Below are 15,000 nucleotides of genomic sequence, written 5' to 3'. Positions count from 1 at the left end.
TCTCTCTGTGACCACCGATAACTTCAAAACACATCTCTCTGTGACCACTGATAACTTCAGAACACATCTCTCTGTGACCACCGATAACTTCACAACACATCTCTCTGTGACACCGATAACTTCACAACACATCTCTTTGTGACCACCGATAACATCACAACACATCTCTCTGTGACCACCGATAACTTCACAACACATCTCTCTGTGACCACCGATAACTTCAGAACACATCTCTCTGTGACCACTGATAACTTGAGAACACATCTATCTGTGACCACCGATAACTTCAAAACACATCTCTCTGTGACCACCGATAACTTCACATTACATATCTCTGTGACCACCGATAAGGTCACAACACATCCCTCTGTGACCACCGATAACTTCAAAACACATCTCTCTGTGACCACTGATAACTTCAGAACACATCTCTCTGTGACCACCGATAACTTCACAACACAGCTCTCTGTGACCACCGATAATTTCACAACACATCTCTCTGTGACCACCGATAACTTCAGAACTCATCTCGACTGTGACCACCGATAACTTCAGAACACATCTCTCTGTGATACTGATAACTTCACAACACATATCTCTGTGACCACCGATAACTTCAGAACACATCTCTCTGTGACCACCGATAACTTCAGAACACATCTCTCTGTGACCACCGATAACTTCACAACACAGCTCTCTGTGACCACCGATAACTTCAGAACACATCTCTCTGTGACCACTGATAACTTCAGAACACATCTCTCTGTGACCACCGATAACTTCACAACACATCTCTCTGTGACCACCGATAACTTCACAACACATCTCTCTGTGACCACCGATAACTTCACATCATCTCTCTGTGACCACCAATAACTTCAGAATACATCTCTCTGTGACCACCGATAACTTCAGAACACATCTCTCTGTGACCACCGATAACTTCACAACACATCTCTCTGTGACCACCGATAACTTCACAACACATCTCTCTTTGACCACCAATAACTTCAGAACACATCTCTCTGTGACCACCGATAACTTCACAACACATCTCTCTGTGACCACCGATAACTTCACAACACATCTCTGTGACCACCGATAATTTCAGAACACATCTCTCTGTGACCACCGATAACTTCAGAACACATCTCTCTGTGACACCAATAACTTCACAACACATCTCTCTGTGACCACCGATAACTTCAGAACACATCTCTCTGTGACACCGATAACTTCACAACACGTCTCTCTGTGACCACTGATAACTTCAAAACACATCTCTATGTGACCACCGATAACTTCAGAATATATCTCTCTGTGACCACCGATAACTTCACAACACATCTCTGTGACCACCGATAACTTCACAACACAGCTCTCTGTGACCACCGATAATTTCAGAATATATCTCTCTGTGACCACCGATAACTTCAGAACTCATCTCGACTGTGACCACCGATAACTTCAGAACACATCTCTCTGTGACACCGATAACTTCACAACACGTCTCTCTGTGACCACTGATAACTTCAAAACACATCTCTCTGTGACCACCGATAATTTCACAACACATCTCTCTGTGACCACCGATAACTTCAGAACTCATCTCGACTGTGACCACCGATAACTTCAGAACACATCTCTCTGTGATACCGATAACTTCACAACACATATCTCTGTGACCACCGATAACTTCAGAACACATCTCTCTGTGACCACCGATAACTTCAGAACACATCTCTCTGTGACCACCGATAACTTCACAACACAGCTCTCTGTGACCACCGATAACTTCACAACACATCTCTCTGTGACCACTGATAACTTCAGAACACATCTCTCTGTGACCACCGATAACTTCACAACACATCTCTCTGTGACCACCGATAACTTCACAACACATCTCTCTGTGACCACCGATAACTTCACAACATCTCTCTGTGACCACCAATAACTTCAGAATACATCTCTCTGTGACCACCGATAACTTCAGAACACATCTCTCTGTGACCACCGATAACTTCACAACACATCTCTCTGTGACCACCGATAACTTCACAACACATCTCTCTTTGACCACCAATAACTTCAGAACACATCTCTCTGTGACCACCGATAACTTCACAACACATCTCTCTGTGACCACCGATAACTTCACAACACATCTCTGTGACCACCGATAACTTCAGAACACATCTCTCTGTGACCACCGATAACTTCAGAACACATCTCTCTGTGACACCGATAACTTCACAACACGTCTCTCTGTGACCACTGATAACTTCAAAACACATCTCTCTGTGACCACCGATATCTTCAGAAAACTTCTCTCTGTGACACCGATAGCTTCAGAACACATCTCTCTGTGACCACCGATAACTTCACAACACATCTCTCTGTGACCACCGATAACTTCAGAACACATCTCTCTGTGACCACCGATAACTTCACAACACATCTCTCTGTGACCACCGATAACTTCACAACACATCTCTCTGTGACCACAGATAACTTCAGAACACATCTCTCTGTGACCACCGATAACTTCACAACACATCTCTCTGTGACACTGATAACTTCACAACACATCTCTCTCTGACCACCGATAACTTCAGAACACATCTCTCTGTGACACCTATAACTTCACAACACATCTCTCTGTGACCACCGATAACTTCAGAACACATCTCTCTGTGACCACCGATAACTTCAGAACACATCTGGCAGACATATCAGTATGCATGACGGATCACCACCTCAAGCTGAACCCTGGCAAGACGGAGCTGCTCTTCCTCCCGGGGAAGGACTGCCCGTTCCATGATCTCGCCATCACGGTTGACAACTCCGTTGTGTCCTCCTCCCAGAGTGCGAAGAGCCTTGGCGTGACCCTGGACAACACCCTGTCGTTCTCCGCTAACATCAAGGCGGTGACCCGATCCTGCAGGTTCATGCTCTACAACATTCGGAGAGTACGACCCTGCCTTACACAGGAAGCGGCACAGGTCCTAATCTAGGCACTTGTCATCTCCCGTCTGGATTACTGCAACTTCGCTGTTGGCTGGCCTCCCTGCCTGTGCCATTAAACCCCTACAACTCATCCAGAATGCCGCAGCCCGTCTGGTGTTCAACCTTCCCAAGTTCTCTCACGTCACCCCCCTCCTCCGCACACTCCACTGGCTTCCAGTTGAAGCTCGCATCCGTTACAAGACCATGGTGCTTGCCTATGGAGCAGTGAGGGGAACGGCACCTCCGTACCTTCGGGCTCTGATCAGTCCCTACACCCAAACGAGGGCATTGCGTTCATCCACCTCTGGCCTGCTGGCTCCCTTCCTCTGCGGAAGCATAGTTCCCGCTCAGCCCAGTCAAAACTGTTCGCTGCTCTGGCACCCCAATGGTGGAACAAGCTCCCTCACGACGCCAGGACAGCGGAGTCACTCACCACCTTCCGGAGACATTTGAAACCCCACCTCTTTAAAGAATACCTGGGATAGGATAAAGTAATCCTTCTACCCCCAAAAAAAAAGAAAAAAAAAGTGGAAAGTGGTTATCCCACTGGCTATAGGGTGAATGCACCAATTTGTAAGTCACTCTGGATAAGAGCGTCTGCTAAATGACGTAAATGTGCCCTTGAGCAAGGCACTTAACCCTAATTGCTCCTGTAAGTCGCTCTGGATAAGAGCGTCTGCTAAATGACTAAAATGTAAATGTAAATCTCTCTGTGACCACCGATAACTTCAGAACACATCTCTCTGTGACCACCGATAACTTCACAACACATATCTCTGTGACCACCGATAACTTCAGAACACATCTCTCTGTGACCACCGATAACTTCAGAACACATCTCTCTGTGACCACCGATAACTTCACAACACATCTCTCTTGACCACCGATAACTTCAGAACACATCTCTCTTGACCACCGATAACTTCACAACACATCTCTCTTGACCACCGATAACGTCACAACACATCTCTCTGTGACCACCGATAACTTCACAACACATCTCTCTTGACCACCGATAACTTCAGAACACACCTCTCTGTGACACCAATAACTTCACAACACGTCTCTGTGAACACCGATAACTTCACAACACATCTCTCTGTGACCACCGATAACTTCAGAACACATCTCTCTGTGACCACCAATAACTTCAGAACACGTCTCTCTGTGACCACCGATAACTTCAGAACAAGGCTGACTACAATTACAAAGTTGCCAATGTCTTTGCAATTGATACAAACAAGTGACATATAAAAAGATGCTTCAAATGAAAACCGAGATGACTACATTAAAATATATACAGTAGGCTATAGTTTTATTTCAATCATATTGAAATACATTTCATGTTCAATAAATTGAGTTCTATTTTGCTACTTGTAGGCTACTGTCTGTCATTTGTCTTAATATACACTGAGTGTACAAAACATTAGGAACACCTGTTCTTTCCATGACAGACTGACCAGGTGAATCCAGGTGAAAGCTATGACCCCTTATTGATGTCACCTGTTAAATCCACTTCAATCAGTGTAGATGAAGGGGAGGAGACAGGTTAAACAAATATTTTTAAACCTTGAGACAATTTAGACATGGATTGTGTGTGTGCCATTCAGAGGGTGAATGGGCAAGACACAATATGTAAGTGTCTTTGAACGGGGTATGGTAGTAGGTGCCAGGCGCACCAGTTTGTGTCAAGAACTGCAACGCTGCTGGGTTTTTCACGCTCAACAGTTTCCCGTGTATCAAGAATGGTCCACCAACTTGACACAACTGTGGGAAACATTGGAGTGGGTCAGCATCCCTGTGGAACGATTTCGACACCTTGTAGTCCATACCCCGGCGAATTGAGGCTGTTCTGAGGGCAAAAGGGGGTGAAACTCAATATTAGGAAGGAGTTCCTAATGTTTTGTACACTCAGTGTATTTATAGAGTTCAGTCCTTTTCAGGAGTCCAGATAATTTATTTATAAATCCCATCATTGAATGGTTCAGTAGTTGGGTTTCCTAAGGGACTCCATAGAACATCATAGCTGACCTAAGTTGTGAATATAGAAAAAAGGATTTGCCTGGTAATGTGTATGTATATTTCAAATCTTGGAATGTTATCATACCATTACTGTCCATGATATCAGTAAGGACACGGTTCCAAATTTGGACCACTGGGGATGCAAAAGGCCCTCCAGATTGCAAGGCATTATTGTGAGATATTGGAGTATAGGCACGCCATTTTGATTCCCAGTTACTTTGTTTTAAAATGTTGCACCAAATTAAAATTGTGTGAGTAATAATAGGACCAAAGCGTAATTTACATTGTTTAAGGGATATATCAGTGGAGACCACCTCTTCCAGGGCAATAGGAGACACCATATTACATTGTTTAAGGGATATATCAGTGGAGACCACCTCTTCCAGGGCAATAGGAGACACCATATTTCTCTCAATACTCAGCCAGGGGGCAGAAGAGTCATGTTTAAACCAATTTCAGATGGGGCGAAATGCTAGGGCCTGGAAATTCAATTTAAAGTTTGGTACAGATAGTTCTTGTACAGTGAGGGAAAAAAGTATTTGATCCCCTGCTGATTTTGTATGTTTGCCCACTGACAAAGACATGATCAGTCTATAATTTTAATGGTAGGTTTATTTAAACAGTGAGAGACAGAATAACAACAAAAAAATCCAGAAAAATGCATGTCAAAAATGTTATAAATTGATTTGCTTTTAATGAGGGAAATAAGTATTTGACCCCTCTGCAAAACATGACTTAGTACTTGGTGGCAAAACCCTTGTTGGCAATCACAGAGGTCAGACGTTTCTTGTAGTTGGCCACCAGGTTTGCACACATCTCAGGAGGGATTTTGTTCCACTCCTCTTTGCAGATCTTCTCCAAATCATTAAGGTTTCAAGGCTGACGTTTGGCAACTCGAACCTTCAGCTCCCTCCACATATTTTCTATGGGATTAAGGTCTGGAGACTGGCTAGGCCACTCCAGGACCTTAATGTGCTTCTTCTTGAGCCACTCCTTTGTTGCCTTGGCCGTGTGTTTTGGGTCATTGTCATGCTGGAATACCCATCCACGACCCATTTTCAATGCCCTGGCTGAGGGAAGGAGGTACTCACCCAAGATTTGACGGTACATGGCCCCATCCATCGTCCCTTTGATGCGGTGAAGTTGTCCTGTCCCCTTAGCAGAAAAACACCCCCAAAGCATAATGTTTCCACCTATGTGGCATAATGTTTGACGGTGAGGATGGTGTTCTTGTGGTCATAGGCAGCTTTCCTCCTCCTCCAAACACGGCGAGTTGAGTTGATGCCAAAGAGCTCAATTTTGGTCTCATCAGACCACAACACTTTCAGCCAGTTCTCCTCTGAATCATTCAGATGTTCATTGGCAAACTTCAGACGGGCCTGTATATGTGCGTTCTTGAGCAGGGGGACCTTGCGGGCGCCGCAGGATTTCAGTCCTTCACGGCCTAGTGTTGTTACCAATTGTTTTCTTGGTGACTATGGTCCCAGCTGCCTTGAGATCATTGACAAGATCCTCCCGTGTAGTTCTGGGCTGATTCCTCACCATTCTCATGATCATTGCAACTCCACGAGGTGAGATCTTGCATGGAGCCCCAGGCCGAGGGAGATTGACAGTTATTTTGTGTTTCTTCCATTTGCGAATAATCGCACCAACTGTTGTCACCTTCTCACCAAGCTGCTTGGCGATGGTCTTGTAGCCCATTCCAGCCTTGTGTAGGTCTACAATCTTGTCCCTGACATCCTTGGAGATCTCTTTGGTCTTGGCCATGGTGGAGAGTTTGGAATCTGATTGATTGATTGCTTCTGTGGACAGGTGTCTTTATACAGGTAACAAACTGAGATTAGGAGCACTCCCTTTAAGAGTGTGCTCCTAATCTCAGCTCGTTACCTGTATAAAAGACACCTGGAAGCCAGAAATCTTTCTAATTGAGAGGGGGTCAAATACTTATTTCCCTCATTAAAATGCAAATAAATTTATACATGCGTTTTCCTGGATTTTTTTTGTTTTATTCTGTCTCTCACTGTTCAAATAAACCTACCATTAAAATTATAGACAGATAATTTCTTTGTCAGTGGGCAAACGTACAAAATCAGCAGGGGATCAAATACTTTTTTCCCTCACTGTATGTCTTTCCCTCTTTGTAAATATATACATTTGATCAGAGATCGTTTACGTTTCCATATGCATTTTGAAATTGGACTATGAATTTTATCCCAATAGCCAGCAGTGGTGTAAAGTACTTAAGTAAAAATACTTTAAAGTACATATTTAAGTAGTTTTTTGGGGTATCTGTACTTAAGTATTTATATTTTTGCCCACTTTTACTTTTTACTTCACTACATTCCTAAAGAAATAAAATGTACTTTTTAATCCATACATTTTCCCTGACACTCAAAAGTACTCGTTACATTTTGACACAATATGGTCCAATTCACGCACTTATCAAGAGAACATCCCTGGTCATCCCTACTGCCTCTGATCTGGTGGACTCACTAAACACAAGTGCTTCATTTGTAAATTTTGTCTGAGTGTTGGAGTGTGCCCCTGGCTATCTGTAAATAAAAAACAAAAATAAAATTGTGCCATCTGGTTTGCTTAATATAAGGAATTAGAAATGATGTATACTTTTACCTTATACTTTTACCTTTGATACTTAAGTATATTTTAGCAATTCCATTTACTTTTGTTACTTAAGTATAATTTCAACCAAATACTTTTACTCAAGTAGTATTTTACTAGTTGACTTTTACTTTTAATTGAGTCTTTCTATTAAAGAGTCGTTACTTTTATATGACAATTGAGTACTTTTTCCACCACTGATAGCCAGTAGGGGGAGCCATGGGAAGCGTTGAACTACAGACATTCAGCCGTGGCAATATATTGACTTTGACAAAATATATTCTGTCATTTAAAGCACCTGGGATATTATTCCATCTACTGATGTTGGATTGAATTGATTTGAGCCTTCTGTTACAGTTTCTGTCAATGGTTTTATCTAAAGAAGGAAATACATATCTACTCCCAAATATTTAAAATGGGAAACAATTGGGATTCAATATCAGGGTCTTGAGAGAAAGTGTAGCTGATTTGGTTAGATACATCTTATAACTTAAGGTGAAGCTGAATGTATCTATGATCTTCAATGTGTTTGGGAGCGATTGAGATCCATTGTCTAAATACAGTTAAGTATTGTCTGTGTATAATGAGATTAAATTATCAGCAGATTTTAGTTGGTATTATTTCCTTCGATTGACAAATTGCCAGAGGTTCCATGGATAATAAGATTTGCGAAGATGAAATTGGATCGCCTTGCTGCTGCTTCTAGTGATTCTGAATGGAGCAGAGCAGATATTGCCATGAGAGCACCAAGTGTTACTGTGTGATCAAGGTCTCCGTAGCTGATGTGATCAAGACCTTTAAACAGGTCAACATTCACAAGGCCGCGGGGCCAGACGGATTACCAGGACGTTTCAAGCAGACCACCTAAATGACTACCGTCCCATAGCACTCACGTCTGTAGCTATGAAGTGCTTTGAAAGGCTGGTCATGGCTCACATCAACACCATCATCCCGGAAACACTAGACCCACTCCAATCCGCATTCCGCTCCAACAGATCCACAGATGACGCAATATCAATCGCACTCCACACGGCCCTTTCCCACCTTGACAAGAGGAACACCTACGTGAGAATGCTGTTCATTGATTACAGCTCAGTGTTCAACACCATAGTGCCCTCAAAGCTCATCACTAAGCTAAGGATCCTGGGACTAAACACCTCCCTCTGCATCTGGATCCTGGACTTCCTGACAGGCCTCCCCCAGGTGGTAAGGGTAGGTAACAACACATCTGCCACGCTGATCCTCAACACGGGGGCCCCTCAGGGGTGCGTGCTCAGTCCCCTCCTGTACTCCCTGTTCACCCATGACTGCATGGCCAGGCACGACTCCAACACCTTCATTAACTTTGCCGATGACACAACAGTGGTAGGCCTGATCACCAACAACGATGAGAAAGCCTATAGGGAGGAGGTCAGAGACCTGGCAGTGTGGTGCCAGGACAACAACCTCTCCCTCAAAGTGATCAAGACAAAGGAGATGATTGTGGACTACAGGAAAAGGCGGGCCGAACAGGCCCCCATTAACATCGACGGGGCTGTAGTGGAGCGGGTCGAAAGTTCCTTGGTGTCCACATCACCAACAAACTATCATGGTCCAAGCACACTAAGACAGTTGTGAAGAGGGCACGACAAAGCCCCCTCAGGAGACTGAAAAGATTTAGCATGGGTCCTCAGATCCTCAAAATGTTCTAAAGCTGCACCATCGAGAGCATCCTGACCGGTTGCATCACCGCCTGGTATGGCAACTGCTCTGCATCTGACCGCACGGCACTACAGAGGGTAGTGCGTACGGCCCAGTACATCACTGCTGCCAAGCTTCCTGCCATCCAGGACCTATATACTAGGGGGTGTCAGAGGAAGGCCCAAAAAATTGTCAAAGACTCCAGTCACCCAAGTCATAGACCAGGGCTGCCCAACCCTCTTCCTGTCGATCTAACGTCCTGTGGGTTTTCAGTCCAACCCTCATTTAATACACCTGATTCTATTTATTAGCTGCTCAACAAGACCTTCACTGGCTGAATCAGATATGCTAAATTAGGGTTGGACTGAAAACCTACAGGACAGTAGATCTCCAGGAAGAGGGTTGGGCAGCCCTGTCATAGACTGTTCTCTCTGCTACCGCACGCCAAGTCTAGGTCCAAAGGCTCCTTAACAGCTTCTACCCCCAAGCCATAAGACTCCTGAACATCTAATCAAATGGCCATCCGGACTATTTACATTGACACTTCCCCCCCTTTTGTTTTTACACTGCTGCTACTCGCTGTTTATTATCTATGCATAGTCACTTTACCCCTATGTCACGTTCGTTGAGTACAGGATTGGACCAAGGTGTAGCGTGGAATGCATACATGTTTATTATTAAAGTTAACACATGACAAAACAACAAAAGCAACGTAACGTGAAGCTCACAATGGCTACACACACACAAGCCAAACAAGTGTCAAGATCCCACAACTAAGGTAGACAAAATGGCTGCCTAAGTATGATCCCCAATCAGAGACAATGATCGACAGCTGGTGCGGACTCCGGCCGCAAAACCTAACCTAACAGGGGAGGGACCAGGTGGGCATCTAGCCTCGGTGGCGGCTCCGGCTCCGGGCGTGACGTCCTCTCCCTTACTGCCTCCCCGTTGCACCCCTGGTCCGGTCTGGACCTCGGCGCGATGTTTCCCCTCTCAGTCCTCCCACGATGCACCAAGCCCTGTCTGGACCCTGGTGTGGGAGGCCCCGACCCTGGAGAGGGGCCGACGTCTGGGCTTGGACCGGCAATCTTCCCGCGATGCACCAAGCCCTGTCTGGACCCTGGTGTTGGAGGCCCCGACCCTGGAGAGGGGTTGACGTCTGGTTCTGGAGTGGAGCCACTGACCGGAGCTGAACTGGACCCCGGTGGAGCGGACTGCTTTGGCTCTGGACTGGAGCAGCTGACCAGAGCTGGACTGGGCACCGGTGGAGCGGACTTCTCTGGTCTGGTGCGAGGAGCAGTAACGGGCCGTACCGGACTGGGAACACGCACCACTGGTTTGGTGCGAGGAGCAGTAACGGGCTGTGCCGGACTGGGAACACGCACCACTGGTTTGGTGCGGGGAGCAGGTACGGGCTGTGCCGGACTGGGAACACGCACCACTGGTTGGTTTGACGTACCAGGCTAGGGAGGCGCACTAGTGACACAGTGTGTAGAACCAGAGCAGGATATACTGGACCGTGGAGGCGTACTGGAGGTCTGGAGTGTACAGCTGGCACAACCCGTCCTGGCTGAATGCCCACTTTCGCACGACACGTGCGGGGCGCTGTCACAGGACGCACTGGGCTGAGAAAGCACACTGGCGACACAGTGCGTATCTCCGCATACCTTGGTTCCTCAATGAACACACGCTCCTTCTGTTGCCTGGCCAGCTCCTCTCTCCATGCATCCACTAAATCCTTCTCCCTACGGGCCTCCTGCAGCGCCTCCTTTTGAAGGGAGCTCTCCTCCTCTATTCTCCCTATCAGCCCCCGTAATGTGGTGGCCTCCTCTCTCAAACTGCTGATCCGCAGGTCTTGGAGGACCTCTACAATAGCGGCCTCCTCCTCTACAGTCAGCCCTTTCACGGCCTCCTGCTGCTTCGTCGACCACCTTGTGTGCCCCCCCAAACATTTTCTTGGGGTTGCCTCTCGGGTCTCCTTCGTCGATTCGCATTTTGGAGTCGCCGTCTTTTCTCCCTCGCTGCCTCTGTTTGCTCCCAAGGAAGGCGATCCATACCTTCCAGTATCTCCTCCCATGTCCAGGTTTCTTCCTTTTCCTGGACACGCTGCTTGGTCCATTGGTGTTGGGATCTTCTGTCACGTTCGTTGAGTACAGGATTGGACCAAGGTGCAGCGTGGAACGCATACATGTTTATTAACTAAGTAAACACACGACAAAACAACAAAAGCAACGTGACGTGAAGCTCACAATGGCTACACACACACACACACACACACACACACACACACACACACACACACACACACACACACACACACACACACACACACACACACACACACACACACACACACACACACACACACACACACACAAGCCAAACAAGAGTCAAGATCCCACAACTAAGGTAGGCAAAATGGCTGCCTAAGTATGATCCCCAATCAGAGACAACGATCGACAGCTGCCTCTGATTGGGAACCACACCCGGCCAACATAGATCTATACATACTAGATCATACACATAGAAACTCACACCCTGACCAAACCAACGAGAAACAACAGGCATTACAGGTCAGGGCGTGACGGTACCCCCCTAACCCTAACCCTAACCCTAAACCTCACCCTAACCCCCCCTAACCCTAACCCTAACCCCTCTGTTGGGGCGGTATGCATATTGGAGTGGGTCTAGAGTGTCTGGGATGATGGAGACGTGTGCCATAACAAGCCTTTCAAAGTGCTACAGGGCGGTAGTCATTGTGGCATGAAGCCTTAGAGTTCTTGGGAACAGGAATGATGGAGGTCATCTTGAGATGTGGGGATGACAGACTGGGACACGGAGAGGTTGGAAATGACCGTGAAGATGCCTGAGAACACGCCCTCAGTGTTAATCAAGGGCTTTTGATTGGTGAAGCAGCGAACCTTAACTGTGGGGACAACGTCGGCGATAAATGTACTAATGGAGCCGGTGACTGAGGTGGTTAGCTCGTTGATGCTATCGGCGCAGTCCCAGAACATATTCCACTCAGCACTAGCAAAGCAGTCCCAGAACATATTCCACTCAGCACTAGCAAAGCAGTCCCTCCCTCCAGCTAGTTGAGGTAATATGTACATGTGGGTAGAGTTAAAGTGACTATGCATAAATCATTAACAGAGTAGCAGCAGCGTAAAAAGATGGGGTGGGGGGGGGGCAGTGCAAATCATCCGGGTAGCCATGATTAGCTGTTCAGGAGTCTTATGGCTTGGGGGTAGAGGCTGTTGAGAAGTCTTTTGGACCTAGACTTGGCACTCCGGTACCGCTTACCGTGCGGTAACAGAGAGAACAGTCTATGACTAGGGTGGCTGGAGTCTTTGACAATTTTGAGGGCCTTCCTCTGACACCGCCTGGTATAGAGGTCCTGGATGGCAGGAAGCTTGGCCCCAGTGATTTACTGGGCCGTACGCACTACCCTCTGTAGTGCCTTGCGGTCGGAGGCCAAGCAGTTGCCATACCAGGCGGTGATTTGTTCATTAAAATATCTATCTTTTAAACCAGAGTGGTTATTTTTTTCATTAAAATATCTATATTTTTCAACCAGAGTGGTGATCTGTTCTGTTTGAGGAGTTACTGGTAGGTAATAGATAGACCCTGAGGTCATTGTAGCTCTTTTACACTCAGATATTATTAACCCACAGTTACAGAGATTATTAACCCACAGTTACAGAGAGGATTAACCCACAGTTACAGAGATTATTAACCCACAGTTACAGAGATTATTAACCCACAGTTACAGAGAGTATTAACCCACAGTCAGTGTCCCGTTCTTCTGAATCCCCTTGGTTGACCGAGCATGATGGGAATAGACCCTCAGTCAGCAGCCAGGAACATGTAATAGACATTTAAGCTGAATTGAGCATCGGCCTCGGAAACTCAACTACCGCTCTCCTTTTTTCCTTAGATTGATATCATCTGTAGTCTTTTGTGTACGTACCAAATGGCACCCTATTCCCTACACAGTGCACTACCCTATGGGCCCTGGTCAAAAGTAGTGCAGTGTATAGGGAATAGGGTGCCATTTGGAATGCAACCTTTATGTAATCAAAGGCCTATGCACAAGGGTTATATATCAAATTGCGCCAGAGTGATTTCCATGACTCCACTAAAATCTCAATGCACTAAAACCCCCCTGGTTTAACAATTTAATTCAATCACAATGAAAGATGTCCTTCGCTTTTAAAATACCCTACATTTGGCTGAGCTTGTGAACTTGTGCGCATAGGTTTGTGGACATCTGGTTCAATATATGCAGAATTGGCCTCTATTTGAATGAATCACACTGAAAGACACTGAATTATATAGGTATCATCTTCAACATGGTATTTGCAATTTCTTGTCCTCCCCTGTTCTCAACAATACATAATATTACTTTTTGAGAGTATTAGGCTCACAAACATATTTCTCCAGTGATTGCTATAGAGGACTGCAAAATAGGATTTCTATACAATGGAGGACTGGCAAACAACACATCTGTTGGAGCTGAGTTAAATGTTTACAGTCAGTGATAAATATTCAGGCACCATGCACACACACATACACACCATGCACAATGTCCTCCTCCTCCTCCTCCTCCTCCTCCTCCTCCTCCTCCTCCTCCTCCTCCTCCTCCCCCTCCCCCTCCTCCTCCTCCTCCTCCTCCTCCTCCTCCTCCTCCTCCTCCTCCTCCTCCCCCCCCTCCTCCTCCTCCTCCTCCTCCTCCTCCTCCTCCTCCCTCCTCCTCCTCCTCCTCCCTCCTCCCTCCTCCTCCTCCTCCTCCTCCTCCTCCTCCTCCTCCTCCTCCTTCTCCTCCTCCTCCTCCTCCTCCTCCTCCTCTGCTCTGCTCTGCTGTGCCATTGGGAGCAAAATAGAAATGCCTAATTTAAATATAAATTGCCTGATTTACATTCACAATTAGTCAATTTACAGCCTTGATGGAGGCAATAACCGCCACCTCGCTTCTGACATTCAGCTGGAAATACTGGAATTCCGCTGCAGTCGGATGTATTTAAATTGACCACATGTTTAAGGCTAGACAATGTGCCAGCGTCAAATGCTAGACAATGTGCCAGCGTCAAATGAGCTGAACGTGTATTTGCTACATTTGGAATTAAAATACATTTGAATGAGATTACTTTAGATGAATGACCTTATGCTGTCACATGGTAGTTATACATTGAAAAGCCAAAACAAAAGCATCAGATGTTTTGATCTTCTGGTTTACACTACTCATCTTTATCAAACGCAGAAATCATCTGTCCAATTATGTACGCATGTAAACCAAGACATCATGCATCCTCTCTCTAGTGGATCAAACCAATTAAACATCACAGAATTACGCTTTTTTTGTTGTAAAAGAGTATAGTAATTAGTCTTGCATATGGAACGTAATTAGACAGTAAATAGCCTACAGTGAATGTACCTCACAGCGGACATTGTTAATGAAAGTCTGCTTTATAAAGCCTGATCACACAAAATAAGATAACATACATGTGACTAATAAGAGTCGAGGTCTGCTAGGATGCTCAGATGCAATATTGTGTTGTTACTTGATGAAAAAGGATCTCCACTCTTGAGGAGTAACTTCATACCAGGGTTGGGGTTAATTTCATTTCCAAGTCAGACAATTCAGGAAGTGCCCATTATTTTCTATGATAA

At 45.8% G+C, this 15,000-nt stretch overlaps 1 protein-coding gene across 1 annotated transcript in view; it reads left to right on the top strand.

Moving 5' to 3' along the window:
- Positions 1 to 15,000, top strand: part of LOC121586847 (protein CBFA2T1-like) — a 213,176-nt gene that overhangs the window by 195,340 nt on the left and 2,836 nt on the right. The window lies entirely within an intron of this gene.

This window comes from Coregonus clupeaformis, chromosome 17 (assembly GCF_020615455.1).
Source record: "Coregonus clupeaformis isolate EN_2021a chromosome 17, ASM2061545v1, whole genome shotgun sequence".
NCBI classification, from domain to species: domain Eukaryota; kingdom Metazoa; phylum Chordata; class Actinopteri; order Salmoniformes; family Salmonidae; genus Coregonus; species Coregonus clupeaformis.
The sequence above is the reverse complement of the archived record's forward strand: the minus strand, read 5'-3'. Positions and strand labels throughout refer to the sequence as shown.